Source organism: Diceros bicornis, chromosome 11 (assembly GCF_020826845.1).
Source record: "Diceros bicornis minor isolate mBicDic1 chromosome 11, mDicBic1.mat.cur, whole genome shotgun sequence".
In the NCBI taxonomy this organism is placed as follows: domain Eukaryota; kingdom Metazoa; phylum Chordata; class Mammalia; order Perissodactyla; family Rhinocerotidae; genus Diceros; species Diceros bicornis.
In genome coordinates, this window is record NC_080750.1 from 39,791,372 (window position 1) to 39,810,737 (window position 19,366).

General features: G+C 39.8%; 1 protein-coding gene across 1 annotated transcript in view; it reads left to right on the forward strand.

Annotated features, from left to right (window-relative positions):
• Positions 1–408: 408 nt before the first annotated feature.
• Positions 409–19,366, forward strand: part of FHIP1A (FHF complex subunit HOOK interacting protein 1A) — a 221,794-nt gene continuing 202,836 nt past the window's right edge. Inside the window, exon 1 of the mRNA XM_058550191.1 lies at positions 409–576. The gene's annotated coding sequence lies outside the window, so the exon portion shown is untranslated. The remainder of the gene's footprint in view (positions 577–19,366) is intronic.

The window sequence follows — 19,366 nt, forward strand, 5'->3', positions numbered from 1 at the left end:
GGTTGTGTGTGAGCGCGTGGGCGTGAAGGGGTGTAGTTCCGGCGAAAGGCGAGCCCCCAAGGGGGAGGCGTCCTCCATTCCGCCCAGGTGTAAGTTTCGGTGGAAACTTTCCCTCAGAGGATCCTCCTCCTTCACCTTGGAAACCGCGCCGGGGCGGCCGCGCGGCGGAGCCCGAGCGCCCGCGCACCTGGCGGCGGCGCGTCCCGGGGCGGGGCGGGCGGCGCTCCCCGGGGCCGCCCGGCAGGTTGGGCCCCGCCCCGGCTCGGCCCCGCCCGCGCTCCCGAGGGCGCGGGGAGGGCTCTGCCGCCGGCTGACGCACCGTCGAAAAGTTGCGCTCAGACCTTCCTCGGCCCCGCTGTCGCCGTGGAGCGCGCGGGCAGGAGCCGGGCGGAGACCTGCGAGCGGCGGCCGGACCGGGCGAGGAGCCGGCTGCCCCTTCCTCGCGGTACCTAGCGCGGGCGGCGGCTCGGGGGCCCGCGTCCCCAGGACCGCGGCACAAACTTTCTGGACTGTCCAGGGACATTTGTCCGGCGAGTCCCCCACCGCGCGGGGAGGAGGAGCCGCGGCCGCTGACAGGTACGTGGCGTGCTGATCTGAGATTAGCGCTTGAGGGATTCTTTTAGGGAGTTAAGGGAGTCGGGAGAGCAGAAGTGTCCCTTCCCTGCATCCCCCGGCTGGGCAGGAGGAGCAGGTATTGGGATGGGGGGCCCGCTGGGAATATCCCAGACAAGGTCGCTGCGTCGGGCTAAGGCACGGAGAGGAGGAGGCTCCCAGAGCTTCGGGACCGGGCGTTACTCGGTGACTTAACCCCTGGGGAGAGAAGCCAGCTTGTTTTGACGGAGAAAGATGTCAGGGCTCCCACCCCTTTCCTTGGTCCCTGGGGCCAGAAAGCCGGGGTCCTCCGGGAGGGAGAGGCAAAGGCAAAGGCAAAGAGATCTGGGGCTCAGTTTTCCTCTCCAAACCTCCTCGCTTACACAAGAGACAGAGAGGCATTGCCACTTTGAGATTTGCAGCACTTTCCTGGTGTGAGGATTTCTTGTTGGGTGGCCTTTGCTCAATTTCATAAGTTCTCTAATGAAACTGTGTTCATGTCGTGGTCGTTGTTATTGATGGGGTGTGTGTGTGTGTGTGTGTCCCCCGCCCCGACCTCAACAAAGCTCCTTTGTTAACCTCGCTCCTGCTGGGGAGTGGAACTAGCTGCTGTGCTATTTCAAGCCTGGCCAGAGCGAGGTGTTGGTGGCAGCAGTAGCCGTGTTTGCTTGGGACTTTTGGAATCACGTGAGCATATCTGATGAATTCGCCCAGGTCTGTCCCACCCACCTGGATCCATCCGTTCTTAACTGATCCGGCTTCCACCCTTCAGCAGGTGCTGCAGCCTCAGCCATCCAGGGGCCAGGAAAATTCCCTGTGGGGGGAAGGAGCCCCAAACAGAGGAGAGACAGTCCTGAGGAGCAGTGGTCAACAATGCATACCAATTGTTGCTTCCCTATAAATTGGGCCCACTCCCTAGCTTCTCTGAAAGGTTCCTGCTATCAAATTCATCTCATTAGGAAGTCAGCTGCTCTCTGCTAATAGCCGCAGCAACCCTGAGGAAAGTATGTAGGTCACTGAAAAAATGATTCCTGCTTAATCACCTTTATCTTGTTGATTAATGAGAGAAAAGATTTCCTCTCCCTAATGTACCATGCCTACTTGGCAGGGTCACCTGCCTGACCTCAAGTTCACTTGTACACCTGGGACTAGACAGAATGTTGTCCCTGAAGCACCCCAAACATAGGGTACCACAGCAGAAGTCCACATTTGAAGAACTTCAGTGGTCTTCTCTGGACAGAAATTGAGCAGGAGATTCAGTCCATAAATTTACTCTCTAAAGCAGCATACTTGTTGGCATTAGATAAATTTTCAGGTAATTAAAGACTGGTTTCTTTTAGCTCCAGTTAATCCCTTTCCACAAAGCTCATAAGAATTGTGTCCATGTTTGTCTTGAAATAAATTAAATTTGAGGTCCCTTTTATCGTTTGTCCTATAACGTTAGGAAAAGGATTAGACTGTGTTGGGCAGATGGAAAGGGCAAGAGAAACCAAGTTTCACTGAACTGGATTCAGAGAGAGGTTTAGAGTGGTCTAATAATTTAGACCCACCTGCCCAGCTATCTTTCTTCTTCCCCCTGCATAGAAATACTATGGGTTGTATGACTTTTTTTTTTTTTTTTGGTGAGGAAGAGGGGCCATGAGCTAACATCTGTTGCCAGTCTTCCTCTTTTTGCTTGAGGAAGATGGTCCCTGAGCTAACACCTGTGCCAGTCTTCCTCTACTTTGTATATGGGTCGCCGCCACAGCATGGCTTGATGAGCAGTGTGTAGGTCTGCACCCGGGATCCCGGCCTGTGAACCGCAGGCCACCTAAGCAGAGTGCTTGAACTTAACCACTACACCACCAGCAGGCCTGACATATCACTTTTATTTTTTTTTATTTTTATTTTTTAAAATTTTTATTTATTTATTTTTCCCCCAAAGCCCCAGCAGATAGTTGTATGTCATAGCTGCACATCCTTCTAGTTGCTGTATGTGGGACGCGGCCTCAGCATGGCTGGAGAAGCAGTACGTTGGTGCGCGCCCGGGATCCGAACCCAGGCCGCCAGCAGCGGAGCACGTGCACTTAACGGTTAAGCCACGGGGCCGGCCCATGACATATCACTTTTAATATAGGCCTTTGATGACCAGAAGTGAAAGGAGTGTTTTATTACAGAGTCGGAGTAATGCACTGCTGGACAGTTCTGCATGTTGCCTCCCAAGTTTAGTTCAAAACACTTTCTCTGCAAAGTTCCTTCTACCATAATAGGAAGTCAATAGATAATGTCAACAAATCAAGAAGCAGAAGTACAAACAAATTATGTAGAAATACAGAGTTATCGATTAGAAGAAACAAATAAGTTACCTGAGGAGTGACTTTTGAAATTATGTTCTTGTATTTTTAAAAAGAAATTTTGATAAGGAAGCTCCCTCTCTCTGCAAATATGAAACAAAATTGCTCTCTCGGATCCCTGCTTAGTCACTTGATCTTTATTCTGTGTACATTTGTCTCGTAGAGCAATACATAGGACCTTTGAAGAACTGGACCCCCAGATTCTGACCTTGAAACACAATTTACATCTATTTCACTCTTACTCTCAGCAACTTCCAAGTCTTAGTTTATAGCCCAGGTAGGGGAACAGTGCTCAAGAGTGACCAGTGACTTCAGGGACTTCATTTATAGGGATCTGTTAGTAAAGGCAATAATAGAAAGTAACATTTTTATAGTGCTTTATGATTAACAAAGTGCTTTGACATGTACTGTATTTGTGCTTTGTGATTTGACCATTTTGTAGTGAGTGCTGTTATATTCAGATGACACAGGAGGAAAACAAATGAGGTTCAGAGAAAATAGGGAACTTGTAGGTGCATACTTTGCTCCTGTATGTGGTGGACTCAGACCTGAATTCAGGATTTCGAATTTAGAGGCCATGCTTTTAACTTCTTCTCTGCTACCTTGTGAAGTGTTTGCATGTGAAATGGGATCTTCTTTCTTATTAGCCAAAATGTGAACTCATTAGGGATAGGACTATATATAAATATACACGTAGATGTGTGTATGTAATCTTTATGTCCTTTACATCTCAATGGTGTACCTGTACCTGGGGAGGTGGAGTTGTACATAGATCCCCAATAGATTGAATAAAGAACTTTGGTAATGTCTAAAATTGAAAAAAAATAAGGAAATAGCAATATAAGTGTGTGATTTACAAATATGAAAGTAATTACCAGAAGAAATACCTCAGAGAGTTGAAGGAACTTCTTTTGGGGAATGGTACTCAGAGGGGAGGAGGAGCCAGGCAGGAGTTTGCTATTTTTGGCTATGTACCTTATAACTTTATATCTTATATTTTATATTATGTAAAAAAAATCCTGTGGCAAGGATAGAGTAAAGGTCTGTTTTCAGAATTTTAGAGCTGAAAGGGACCACAGAGATTGTTTATTCCCAGTTCTTTGATTTCGCAGGTGAGGAAATTGAGGTATAGGAGTTTAAATGTTTTGTCAAGGTCACATAACTGTAGAGACAAGCCTCTCCCAGCACAAGCTCAGTCCCTCGCCAGGCACGTGGAAAATTTCCCCATGCTTGTGATTCCTCTTCTAGGCAATTCTCTCGTCTCTTTCTGTTTACTTTTTACAATGTTTGAATAGATTACAGGACTGTGGATTCAAAAGTAGTTATCTCTGATTCCTCATATTTCCATTATGAAAATGCTTCAAATATCTTTAGGGTCTGCAGACTGTACTTTTTTTGTTAATTCTGTAATAACTTTTAATTAGAATTAGAGACACTTATGCAGTTTGTCTGCAACTGTTTAGGAATTGACAGTATTGCTCAGTTGAGTTTGATAAATACTGAAATTTGGGCTAAACTTTTATCTTGAGAAGCTATGACTAACGGGGCTAATGGGGCTTTTCCAGTATCTATGTGTGTTGCTTAATATTGAAGTTCTGAGAATAAGAATCTAACTGTCTTCCAAAAGAGAGGTAGAGGACGATGATATTTTAGCGCTCATATAGAAAAGTTTCTAACATACTAAGTTTTCTCTTTTCTTTATATATAAGATTTTCTCCTACTTCCCTTCCAATTATATTATTAAATTAAAGTTAAACTTTATTTTTTCTGATTATACACATAATACATATTATTCAACATTCAAACATTACAGAAATATGTAATGTTGAAAGTTAAAGTACACTGTAATCTTATATTCTGGAGAAACTGCTGTAAATAGGTATATGTTTTTTCCCCAAAATTTCTCTGTTAAAATATATTTATTATTATTGTGATTTTTAATAACAACTGGGTAATAATACTAAACAACTTTCAACTTGGTTTTCATTTTTAAATTAATATATCTTGAAAATCTTTCCATGACCATACATACAGAGCATCCTGTCTATATAGTATTGCATCACAGGTTATTTAAACAATTTCCTATTGTTGGAAATTTGGGTCGGTTCTCATTTTTCCATATTAAGAACAGTGCTTTAGAGAATATGCTTAAAGTACCCTTGTGTGAGTGTTTTCTGTAGGAAAGTTTTGTGAAAGTCAGAGATGTGAAAATGTTAAATTTCTCTAATTTAGACTTCCTCTAATAGTGTCCCTCCATTTAAAATTATATTAATACCTTTTTTCTTTCTGAAGATATAAGACTAAAGATAGAAATTATTAATACATAACCAGACACCAAAGCAAGAGGTCATAGTAGCAAAAGGCTCTGAGCTTTTAGGTAGGGCTTACCTCATTTCCTCACATTTGAGGTTCTTTTTGGTTTTAATGTTTTCCCCTAGAGAACTTAGAAATTGATAACAGCTATAAAAATACTCTGCAGTTGTTGGATGAGCCGCTAATTAGCTTTTATGGAGCATAGTTTTTTTTTTTTTTTTTAATATTTTCCTAAGAACATTATTCTAGGACATGCCATTAAGGAGTTCAGAGAATCTGGTAGGTTTTGCAGAATGCAGAATGAGTGTATGTTAGCTCCTCTTCTTGTGTTGTTAAAGTTTACCTCTGTTGAAATATTGATCAATTTTAAGGTCTTTAGCCTTGCAGAAAGTGCCAGGGACTGATTTCACTCTTCTGTGTGTGGAAAATGTGAATAAGATACTTGGGCTAAATTTTATGACTCAGGCTCATTGAAGCAGGAACATATCAGGAATTCCTGTGGCGAAGTTTTTATTGACCACCTTAGAGAGTTGATTAGTATTTTCATTGAGTCCGAGCTTTGTTCATAACCATTCAATTAGAGGATTATGTTTCATTCCTCAGAATGAGTGCCTTCTGTTTTGTTTGTGTTCATGGAACTTGTACTTGGAGTTCATTGATGATTTTCTTTGTAATATGTCAGAATGAGTATAGAAAAATATATTTAGAAATATAAATCTCTGTACACACATATACACATACCCTGTATGTATATACACACGTGTATTTATACATAAGTGATATAAGCTATATCTTAAAAATATGATCTTTACTAGGTCATTTAGCACAAACACTTTGTGCATTCTCAAAATGAAGATGATGTCTGTCCATATGTATTTTATTAGAAAAAATATTTTTTGATACTTTTTGTATAAAAATTTTCTTAAAGTAAGAATTTCTTAGGACACAGGAGAAACTTTATAGTTTGTATATACTCTTATTTTGATCTTTTTATGGGAAGATGCAACATGTCTAATGTGTTATTGATTATTGCCTATTCATTAGCATCAGTCACTTTTTTGATAAGTTGAATATTTTAAATCTCTGTGTACATTGCAAAATGTTTATACTTTTGCTTATTTTAAGCAAGATCTAGTAGTTTAAATGCTTATGAAAAATCTGACAACAGCACTTGCATTGTCCTTGATTTGCTTCAGGAAACACCGGACTACCTGCTCTTTACCTAAGAGTTGTATTAAAAACTTAATGGTTAATGCTAATTTCTTATCAGCTTGATTAAGTTCGACCTTCTCTGAATTTCCTCCTTGTACTTCTCCACCGTGTTACTGTTTAGGACCTTGCATGTCCTATTTGAAAAGTAGACCCTGGAGTTGCTATCGGTGGTAAGAATCACCTTGTAACTTGTGGTTAGGTGACTGGGGACTGGTTGTGTTGCCTCCTCCCCTTTTTTCCTTAAAGTTAGCCTACCTCTTGATCATGTTTTAGGGTTAGTTTGTCGCTGAGGAGTGGTCATTCCTTCACAGTGAATCACAAAATGAGTAGGTTTAATTAGGCTTCCTGACTCAGCCTGGCTACTCAACCTGCTGTCCTCCGAGCTTCTGTCAGTATAGGCATGCCAGGAGCAAGCTCTCTACTTGGCTCCCTTCCCTACATGGATAATTCCTAAATCTGCATCCTTATTGCTGACCTTTGGAATCCTAGGCTTGCTTCTCCAACTCCTGCTGGATAGGTCTACATTTGGATCCTGACATCAAATTAAACTATTGAGTGACAAGAGTAACTCTGCATCTTAATCACCCAGTGAAGTACCTTGTATCGAATAGAATCCTTAAGTGTTTGTTGTTGCCTCTTATTATCACATGGGCAGTTATAATATTTTTTATCTTGTTTTTGTTTCCAGTTTTTCTTCCTCTAGCCATTTTCATGCCATAGTCAGTCTGATTTTATAAAGTAAAGCTTTTCTCATGTCACCAGTCATGATCCTTGTGGCCTACTGGGTAATGACTCAACTCAAGGTGTGATGGTTAATTTTATGTGCCAACTTGACTGGGCCACGGGGTGCCCAGGTATTTGCTAAACATTATTCTGGGTGTGTCTATGAGGGTGTTTCTGGATGAGATTAACATTTGAATTGGCAGACTGAGTAAAACAAGTTGCCTTTCCCATTGTGGCTGGACCTCATTCAATCCCTTGATGACCTGAATAGAACAAAAAGGCTGAGTAAGGGAGAATTCACTCTTTCTGTCTGTCTTTGAGCTGGGACATTGATCTTTTCCTGCCTTTGGACTTGAACTTGAACTATATACTATATACTATATATATATATATATACACACACACATATATATAATCCTTTATATATATCTGTCCTATTGGTTCGCTTTCTCTAGAGAACCCTGACTAATACTCAAGGCATCTATGATCTGGTGCCCTGTGTACATCCTGTGCTCTGGCTGCCCTGCTGATCTGTTCCTCATTCCTGAACACACCTACCTATTCCTTTTTCTCCGTCTCTGCTGGGACCAGTCCTTCCTCTTTTTAGTTATTTCAGTGATGTGCATTCTTCAAAACCCAGTTCAGAGCTTGGGTCCTTTGTTAAACCTTTCTTTGCTGTCTTTTCTTGTAGTAGTTTCCTAGCATCTGAATCTCTGTACTGAAATTTTAAGAATTTAGTTATTTGCTGCATTCTAGTGTTATCCTTTATACATTTTTCCTCCTTCCCAACTAGATTATAAACTCCTTTAGGACTTGGACTAAGTTCTATGCTTCCAAATCCTTCACTGTTCTTGGTATTGTCTTTCACTTAGTAAGTGGCCAGTGAGTGTTTACTAATTTTTTTTTTAAAGCACTAAGATCTACCTAGGGAAGAAAAGGCAAATGTGAGGCTTGTGTACCCATACTCCCCCATCTTGAGCCCATGGAAGAAATGTCTTATTCATTTCCCACAGGACCCAGAACTTTTTATCAATACAATGCTCCAGGGAGACTCTGCCAGTTGTTTGGGGTTGTTACTAGAAATGAAACTTATATATCATCCTTGACCTAGAGCCAACTCTTCTTAAGGAAAAAACTGAGTCATATTTAAAGTCCTGTTGAATTAGCCCTTTCCTGAGTTACTGGTTTGCAACTATTTTTACTGTCATCTGCTTTGCTCTTGTCTCTTGTAATTTCCCTTTGCTCTGCCTCTGGCTAAGTCTTTTCATATCTTCCTCTGTAAATATGCTATGTAGCACATTTGTGTGAATAATTTTGAATAAGAGGGAAGGAGAAGAAATATGGAAAATGAGCTATATGTTCCTAGGCAATTTGGAGTTGTCAAATTTTATGCAAATTTCATTCAAGCACAGTATGATTTTCCTCATTTTTCCTGCAATTGAATTTAGCTTTTGAGGAACATCATTGGAAATCTGACCACATTTACTCTTTGACTCATCTTTTAAGCTCAAAGTATTGCAAACCCTCAGTACTTTTCATCTCTCTTTTCCTGCTCTCCCGCACTTCTAACATGTTACAATTTACTTATTTATTATGTGTATCGTTTATTGATTGTCTCCCCAAATAAGAACATGAAACTCCATGAAGGGCAGGGATCTTTGGCTATATTAGTATTGGCTGTCTTTGGCTGTATATCCCAAGATGTAGACCAGTGCCTGACATTCAATAAGTATTTGTTGAATTGAGTAGTTGGCTAACTTGCAGCCCTTCATTCCCCACCTCCTCTTTGTTGCCTAGGCTTTCTGTTGTATCTTCTGGGATCTCTCTTTCTTTTTTCCTTTTTGTTACTGAAGATCCCTCTCTCCAGACCTAGTTAGTTCTTTCAAACAATACAACTACCTGTTCCCCAGATCTGTGCCTTTGTAATAGGCCACATCAGTAACAGAAGCAACAGTCCCTTCGCTGTTGATGGTTTACAAAGCAGTTTCACAAATATGATCTCATTTAAGGTATTTTTGAGTCTGTGACTGTGATGAATTCTTTAGGACTTGTCTTTCACCAAAGTATGCAAGTTAGCAAAATCTTGTCCCACCAGGGGATGCAACCATTCTTTAGTATGTGCCAGGCATACCCTTCCCTTGGCTGTGCTTTTGCCAAATTATATATGAGGGGTATGCCTCTTTGACAGTGTCTTCTGGCTTTCTAGTAATAATCATTATATTCCTCAGAAGAGTGCCTATATGGTATAAGGTCCTCATGTAAAGTGATAAAAATGAGAAAGGAAAAAACAGGCCACCACCAACATACTTTAATGGGACTGTTTTTCAATGCAAGGTACTTGGTTAGATGCTAAAAAACTATTGTTGCCTCAAAGTTAATTTGATAGCAGGAGCTCCATGTGGACCTGTCCAGCAGGCATTGGAGACACAGGCACAGAATTGAGAAGGTTGGCCTGAAGAATGCAGATCGTGTAAACATGAGAGCTGGTGACTTTTAGGCTCTCCACCAGTAAATTGCTGTTACTCTCCTTCTGGCCTCCCTCTTTGCTAGGCTATGAAGACGGAACCATTTTCTTCCTAAAGGCCTTCTGTTCTTGCCTCCAAGCCATGGGAGTGCTCAATAACTGTTAGTGTCTAATGATGACACAGGAATATTCCTCTGAGCAATTGGAGAGCCATAGGCATGTCACACATTGACAGATGCTCACAAATCTCTTTTTGCTGTTTTGAAATATCACTGCCAGGGGAGTTGTATACAACTTGTTCTGACAGAGTGGTCTTAAATATTCATTCCTTTTACCTATTACTTTAAGAGCAATGCCAGCATTTAGGCTTCAGGCTTCCAGTAGCAATTCAAGATACTTATTTTCACATAGCTCATTTATTTATACATTAGTATATTAATGTTATTATTTTTAATGATGGAATATGCATTTTGAGGTTAGTAGAAGGTCAGGGGTTAAACAGAAGTCTTTAATCAATAGTACTCTCTGGTAGGTTCATTAGCAAGTACTTATAATTGTGGGAAGCAACATGGACGTAGTGAAAAGAGGATACAGTTTGGATGCAAATCTGGTTCAAATGCCTGCTGTACCTTTTAGTAAATGTATGACTTTGGACAAGTTACTTTCCTTTGATGAACTTTAGCTTCCTCGTCTTTAAGTGAGGGTAATAATGCCCAACCCAGGGAGTTTCTGTAAGGGTTAAATAGGATAATTCATGTGAGGTGCTTAACATGGAAGTAATAATCAATACATGGTAATTGTTATATTTATGTACTGAGGCTCTATTAGCAGTGTTCTAGGGACTGTTTGGGGGGTCTTTCAAAAGATGTGTGAGATATATGTCTACAAGGCCACAAAAGATGTGACAGATATGTATTTGACACACAAAAAATCAGGGCAGTATGTGATGAAGTGTTATTTGTGCAGCAAGTAAGTACAAGAGACCAGAAAAGTAGAGGTCATTGTGGTCATAGTCTTCAAGAATCATGGTGAGGTTGTATTAGGATTCCTTTGGTCGTAAATTATAGAAATTTAAACTGTAGAGAAAGAGAACTTATTGGCTCCCATGGCCAAAGCATGGGAGAAGGGAGGTGGGTCTCAGGGAAGCCAAAACTGAAAATTCTTAGACCATCAAGACTCTCTGTCTCTTATCTCTGTTTCTCTCTGCATCAGTTTCCTCCACGTGACTGGGGATATGGCTGCCAGCAAGCCAATGACCACCCAGAAAGAGTGCCTGACCTTCCCTTAGTCTAAATCTCGAAATCCCAGGAATGGCTCTGGTTGGCGTCGTTTGGGTGTTCCTGTGCTTGTGGCCAGGGGCGCAAATTATCTGGTAATTGGCAACTCCATCTAGAAATACATAGTTGGGGTGGGGAAGAGGAACAGTTTCCTAAAAGAAAGATTGTACCATTCTGAGAAGAAAAGAGGGATGCTGGACAGCAAGAGCAGGAGGTGTGTTTACTCCTGAGGGAGAAGAGGAGAGCTTTAGCTGGTTGTGGGGAGAGAGGCTCATGTGTAGAACACTGAACCAAAAGTATGGAGTCTAGAATGAGAAGGTGGTTTGTATTAGTGAAATAGGGTAAGGTGGACTCAGAGTGAATGGTTTGAAGTGGTTGGTTGAGGAGTTTGGACTGATCTGATGGAGCATAAATCCTAAAAACTGACATCAAATTGACATAGTCATGTTGGTTTTTATTCTTTAAAAAGAAGTTTCGTATTGTAGGCTGAGTATTTGAATTGTAACTTGAGGACTAAGTTGAGTGCGGTTCAGAAGTTACACTCATTCAGTATAGACAAGGTGGTCTTTGCAGTCAAGAGGCAGATGTCCATCCTGGCACTTCCTTAAGAATGAGATGTTATCAAGCATTTATCTTACCTTTCCTGTAAAAACAAAAACATAACTGTATTTCAGAGTAACCAAATAGATGGTTTGGACCAAATCTTGTTTTTAGAAGAATTCCAAGTAACAAATGCAGAAGGAATGATACAAATAAAATATTACCATTTTGTTACCCTTAATGAAATAACAGATCTAGGGAATGATCATCAGTAACTGCTAAAACTATTAGGTCAAAGGCTGATGGAGAATTTTATAATTGATGGATAAGGCTAAAAACTCCTGAACCCACTGATCAATCTTAACATTACAAAAAGAGCAAGAAGTAGATATTAGGTGCCTCCTAATTTGATGCAATAGCAAATATACAGAACTGTCTCCGAAGTTTCTTGCCAAAAAACTGAATGTGCTTCTGATCAAGCCTTTACATCTGACTATTAGTTTATAAGAAGCATAGGAAAAAGGACCATGTTAAACAATACTGTGGAGGTGTAATCAGCCAAATCCAGAATGTAGAAATTTGTATAGGACAAATTACTCAGTTTGTTCAATAAATAAATGTCAAGAAAAACAAAGAGGGACGAGGAACTATTATGAAGAGTCCTAAGAGACATATCAACCATGTTTGGATCTTGATTTGTATAAATCAACTAGAAAGTAAGAATTATAAAATTATGAGACAATTTGTAAATGTAAAGGGTATTAGACAAATTAGAAGACTTTTTTTAAAAGGAGTGATAGTATTATTATTTTAAAAAGAGTCCTTATTTCTTAGATACATACTGAAATTTTTTTCAGATTATATGATATTGCATTAGTTTCCTATGACTACTGTAACAAATTACCATAGATAGGGTAGATTTTTTTTTTTTTTTTGTGAGGAAGATCAGCCCTGAGCTAACATCCATGCTAATCCTCCTCTTTTTGCTGAGGAAGACCGGCTCTGAGCTAACATCTATTGCCAATCCTCCTTTTTTTTTTTTTCCCCAAAGCCCCAGTAGATAGTTGTATGTCATAGTTGCACATCCTTCTAGTTGCTGTATGTGGGACGCGGCCTCAGCATAGCTGGAGATGCGGTGTGTCGGTTTGCGCCCGGGATCTGAATCTGGGCCGCCAGTAGCGGAGTGCGTGCACTTAACTGCTAAGCCAGGGGGCCGGCCCGATAGGGTGGATTAAATAACAGAAATTTATTCTCTCATAGTTCCGGAGGCTAGAAGTGTAAAATTAAGGTGTAGGCAGGGCCATGCTTCCTCTGAGATTCTAGGGGAGAATTCTTGCCTCTTTCAGCTTCTGGTAGCTGTCTTTTGCTTGCAGCTGCATCTCTCTGCTCAGTCTCACATGACCTTCTCCTCTATGTATGTTGGGGCTAATCTCCTTCTGCCTCTTATGGACATATGTGATTGCATTTAGGGCCTACTCGGATAATCCAAGATCAATTCCTTCTTAAGATCCTAAATTATAGTTATATCTTTCGCCATGTAGGGTAATATTCATAGCATCTGGGGATTAGGAAGTGCTATATCTCTGGGGGCCATTTTGTCTGCTTACCTCAGATATCATACATGAAATTTGCTTTAAAACAACCCAGCAGAGGCAAGGAGTGGAAATGGGAGATTATGACTGGCTGAATTATGATTGGCTATATGGTGTTAATTTTTGAGCTGAGTAATGGCAGTTTATTCTACTGTTCTCTCTACTTTGTATGTGTTGAAAGTTTCCGTACTAAAAAGTGAAAACAAACAAAAAAGGTAAACTCTCACACCAAGATTCCTTAGTAATTGGTTCCTCTCAGAATCTGGAAAATACCATATTCACCCCTGATAAAATTTCACAAAAATTAGGTATGAGACTTCTAATATCCTGGTTAATCCATCAAGCTTTCACTACCTTTTTAGACATACTTCTTTGTGCTTCTCAAGAAAAGTAAAGGGTGAATGAAAATCCTTTCACTTGGAATTCAGAAGTTGTAAGATATAAGATGACCTGAGGTTTAGATAAGATAACTCCTTTTTCTCTTCCTTGCTAAAATATTGGTGAATGCACGAAGTGGCGTGGTTGTCTTTGGAGGGCAAAGTAACTTATCGTGACATCTTTGTCAAGGAGAGGAAATCGTGAGAGGGTCAACATTTTTATTGTAGGGCTCATCTTTCAACTGTGTTTTAACGTGATCATAAAATGTCCAAGTGAGCTGCAGCTTGGCACATAGAGTACGCTCCCTGGCGTAGTTCAGTAGTAATCAATATTTTTCTGCAAATTACTTTTTTTGGTAGTCCTTACAGTGTCATAAGGCTTTAGATTTTAATTCTTAAATCAAGGTTTTTTTTCTGTTTTTCCTTAAAAACCAAAAAATAATGAGATTTTTCATGATTTCCCTTCCTTACCCCTGTGCTGGAAAGATTTCAAGGTATACATTTAAAAATAAGCCCATGAGGCAGAGTGCAGCATTTCTCAGGGAGCTATGTGGCATATCAGAAGTATAATAGTTCTCAAAATACCGATGCATGCCCAATTCAGGCTCAAGTGTCTGTGTTATAAATGATCATGACTGTCAAGATAGTGTTTTAGGCTATTCAAGTTACTTCACATGTGCTTTAGTAACTTAATGATTTTTTTCTAAGGAAGGAAAACAGAAATTCATATGCAGAATTTCTGATCAAATAATGCCTTGGTTGTGGCTTGAATCGCCAAAAGCAGCATGTTTAAAAATACATTTAGCCTTTAGAAGTGAGTTTATTGACATACTGTGGTTTTATATCCTTTTCTCAATGATTTTCATATTAAACTTGTTTCTTTCCAAGTTAAAAGCTGAATTTTGTAGGAGTGATATAAACTCTAGTTGCAAAATCTCGTAATTAGACTGTCTTTTTTTAGCTTGTGGATTTAGAATTTAGCTGGTACATTTGTTGTTGATATATGAGACTACTAAAACCCAGTTACCTCTTTTATGTTTGTTCTGAGCTGTGGTACAAATTGGTCTGTATATGTCAGATGCAAAAACATGTGGCCAATTCAGTACGAAATTAGACTTTTTGTGGTATATGTGTTCATATAGTCTATAAGGCTGGCTACTTTTTGAACTTTTTATTACACTGCTATGACATTGTAACCCAGGCTTACGAGAAAGCTATATTTTTTTGGAGAGTGTGAACTAGAGATGGCATATTGTAGCAATATAGATAAAAAAATGACTTTTTCATGTGGGTAAAGTGGTGAAAGAATAGACTTAAATCCTTGCAAGCCTCTTGGGCATTCTAGTTGCTTACTAAATAGATTATAATAAAACTTGATGGTGATTATTAAACTTCTCAGCCATTCCATTCTTTTAGAATTGTAAAATCACACAATTTATGTACCCTGTAATAAGGGAGAAATGATGTATGGAAATAATCAAGATAGTGTTTACTTTTCGCTTGCTATAGTATCATGCTAATCTGTTCTGCATTTTTTTAGTGTGTGCTTTTGTGCACGGAAGAAGTAGTTACTCAGTAATAGTCTTTAAGATATAGGTTCTTTTATTACTCAGATGTGGCACAATTTTTCAGGAACACATTTTTACATAAAATGAGATACTTCTTAAATTTTGTTTTTCTCTTTGCTACTTTTTCTTCTTTATCTAAAGGAAGATAAAATACGATGTAGAAAACTGATTGAAAAAGAACCCTAACATTTGCATGATGTTTTTTTGGTTTGCAAATAATTAACAAATGAGGAACTCCTAGGCAAAACCAAAGCATTATCTTTGAGTAAATAACGAAAATAGAATACCATCCAACACTTCACTGATTTTCCATCCTTAGTATCTCTCAAATCCATTCATCTCTCTCATTTGTATTAACTCCACCCTCTCTTCTAGATTATTACAGTAGCTTCTTAACTGGTCTTCCAGCTTCTCTCCTGTCCGCTCCCAAAATGGTTCTCCACTCCAGCCTTAGGGATGTTTAAACAATGTAAATTTCATGGTGTCATTTTCCTTCCGCACCTCCCCTCCCATTTTGAAATCCATTTGGGACATCATCATTCTTAAGGTAAATAAAGATCCTTAATGTGTGTCAGGCTTTGTGGAGTCCAGCCCGACTATCTTGCCAGCCTCATCTCATACCACTTTCACTAGCTCTCAATACTTTAACATCACTGTCTTTCTTTCAGTTCTTGATGTGCCCATATTCTTTTTTTTTTTTTATAATTTTATTTATTTATTTATTTTTCCCGCAAAGCCCCAGTGGATAGTTGTATGTTATAGTTGCACATCCTTCTAGTTGCTGTATGTGGGGTGCGGCCTCAGCATGGCCGGAGAAGCAGTGCTTCGGTGCGTGCCCGGGATCCGAACCCCGGTTGCCAGCAACGGAGCACGTGCACTTAACTGCTAAGCCACGGGGCCAGCCCACCCATATTCTTTTAAAAAGCCACAGAGCCTCTGCGCATGCTGTTCACTCTACTCAAACACTGTTCCTCCCCCACCGCCACCATCTCCATACTCTCCCCATCAGCCCCCTTTGCTTAATTAGTAAACTCCTATTTATCTTCAGCTCAAACCTTGTTTCCTCAAGGCAGCCCCTTTACACTAGTTGGGTCTCACTATTATAGGTTTTTACATCACCATGTATCTTTTTTTGCCTCATTGGACTGACTTATTGGTTATAATTTATGTGCTTATGTAAATTGTCTTCATAAGGGCAGGTAGTTGGTCTGTTTTTGCTCACCATTATATCCTTAGGCTTTAGCACAGTACCTAGCACATATTAGGTGCACCATAAATATTTGTTGAATGAATGAATGGCATGAAAAAATGGAATCACATATAGCTGGGCCCTAATCAATTAAGTGCACACACAATGCCAATACCAAAGACATTGTAAAAAGCGAAATGTGCTCTTCAAAGAGTTCATCCAGGGAGGTTGCCTGCTTATTCCATAGCTGCTGCTATGAGGAATTTTGGAACAATTTCAAAGAATTGTCTTGAGAAGTAGTTTACAAGCCACATAAGAAAAACGCTTATCCTTTTGATTAACAATAATATTCAGCTTGATGATTTTTTTTATTTTCTAAATGTACTTCCAACTTACAGATATCAAATTCCATTTTCAAAGAAACAAATTTGCCACAGTTGAAAATTTCAAAAGAATGTTATATACATGAAGGCAGCCTTAAAAGAGTTGTTCCTAAAATGTTTTGAGCATTGGCAGGCATTTTTGTAATAAGTGTGTAGTCTTTGAAGGGGCTAATACTCCTGTGGATGTGTGGGTTCTGCTATGTTTCTGTTAAAATCTTTCATGAAGTCACTCTTCATGCTGTAAGGATGTTGCACTTTTGCTTCTGGCCATGGGACAGAGGGATGCGTTTTACTTTCTTAAGTCATTCACTTCATCTTTGTGCTTTTCATCCACTACAAGCAAAATAAGTCTTGCGAAATTTGTTTTTTACCAGAAAGGAATGTAATAGTGAATTGAGTTTATTATAAAGTGCTTTCAATTCCTTAGATGTTGAGTTCTATGTTTAGCAAAAGTCCCTGTTAGAGTGAAAGATCACAGAACTGGGATCACATTCTTTCATTGAAAAGTATCAAGGATTGTGCCAAGTTCTACTATTCAAGATTATTTGTTGAATCCTTTCGTTGATTTAGCCACTAGCCCTTATCTTCTGTTGTGCGAGGTCCTGCCCTTTTACCTCTTGATTTTGGAAGACAGTTACTGTGTGTACTACCTTTCTCCAGGAGCTTAAATCAGTATTGATTTTAAGCAGAACTAACTGAATTTAAAATAATACACATATGTCTGTGCTTTTTAATCTACGGGAACACTTTTGGATGTACTGAACTGATAACTGCAGCTATTGGAGATTATCTTCTAGCAGGACATTTGTCACTGCTCCTTTCAGGTCACCATAAGCACCGTACTTTTCACTTGTTCACCTTCGGGAAAAGGCAGTCAACTCAACATGATAAGGATGCCTTCAGAACAGTAGACAGCTCTGTAAGTGAACATTTTGGTGGGAAGCCTTAGTTAGGTGGCCATTAACAAAAGTTCTATTGACTTTTTGTTCTCAAGTGTTCTTGTTAGTACCTGAACAGCAGAGGTTTGGCTTTTATTTACATTTTGTTTGGTTTGCTACTAGCCAACAAAGGCTTACATTTTCATATTGCTTCAGTGCTGAAAGTATTTACTTATGCAGATATATTTCTTGTGCCTCCTTACACAAATATATTTTCTGTGCCTAGCGGTAATATCAAGATTTGTGAGAGAATGATTTTTCTGAATTTGGTCTTTTGAAGAGTGGTACCATGCTAAATATCTTCTTTGGCAGGTCACTGCTTTTTGTTAAATAAGGCTCTTAAAAGAAGATCTGTCAGTGTTTGTGCAGAAGACTCACTGTGTTCTCTGTCTGTCTGTGTGAATCTCAGTGAATCCTGTCTGTGACTGAGTTATAACCTCGTACCTGAATCAGTGACATTTATCTGTGTGAGCCTTGGCCAGCCACTCCCTACCTCCAAATGGAATTGTCCCCAGAAGGATTTGAATACTGTTAAATGCGTTTTGACCGAGATGCTCTTACTTCAGCATTAAGCCCTTTATTCTTTTTTTTAATAAATCATCTAATTTTAAGCTGGCGTCATGTTATTATGTGTATTTAATGGATACAGTTCTTGTGCTCATCACTTATCTGATTGTTGTGCTATTTCCTGTGTGGGATGTTAAGGGAAAGAGAATTACTCTTCTGTGTGAGGTAGTGTCATCTTGGGACATTATTTTGTTGTGTCTCCAAGAAGTCTTAGGAATGATGGCGGTAATGTGCTCAAGTCACCTGTGCTCACTGGATGAGCACTGAGATGCTGTAAGGTCATGAAAAGTTAATGGAGAATTAATACCTTGTAAACATAATCCGCTATTGTTTTTAATAGTGACCTACTCATGTTCAAGCAACCTTTTTTTTTTTTTTTGAGGAAGATCGGCCCTGAGCTAACATCCATGCCAATCCTCCTCTTTTTGTTGAGGAAGACTGGCGCTGGGTTAACATCCGTGCCCATCTTCCTCCACTTTATATGGGACACCGCCACAGCATGACCTGACAAGCGGTGCATCAGTGTGCACCTGGGATCTGAACCCCAGGCGGTCAGCGGTGGAGCGCCTGCACTTAACTGCTACGCCACGGGACCAGCCCAGGCAACGTATATTAAAATATTGTAACATGAGCTGAACAATTTAAAACTGATTAAAAAGGGGTAATAAAGGATTTAGGACTGACTATTCATTTAGCTGTGAAATCAGTAGGCTGCCTTGCATGACAGTTTTCCTAATCTTTTTATAAAGAGGAAGCTGAAGTGAAGAGAGGTTAAATAGTGTGTTCAAAGTCATGTAGGGAATCAGCGACAGAGCTGGGATCTGAACCCGGAACCCTCTGACAGCAGAGCTGGTGATCTTGCCCACTCTGTAGTCCTGCCTTTCCTGTGGGAGGAACGCATTATGTGGCATAAAAAATAAGACAGACTCCTTTTATTGACAAGATGAGACAAATTCAGATTTAGAATATAAATTAATAAGTTATTTGAGCTTTTATTGAACCAGCAATTAATTCAATTTAATAGAAATTTACCAGGGCCCTAGCATGTATGAAGCACCATGCTAGGTGCTAGAGAGGGTATCAAATCACCAACTGTCAAAACTGGAAAAATATATAGAAAAATAACCTTTATACATGACAGAATTCATTCGCTCAGCAGACATTTATTTGGCACCTATGGTGTGCCAGGACTGGGCTAGACACTGAGAATCATCTATCTATCAATTCATCCTAAACTTTTGATCACCTACTGTGTGCCAGGCACTGTTCTAGATACTTGGAATATAGTTGAGAACAAAG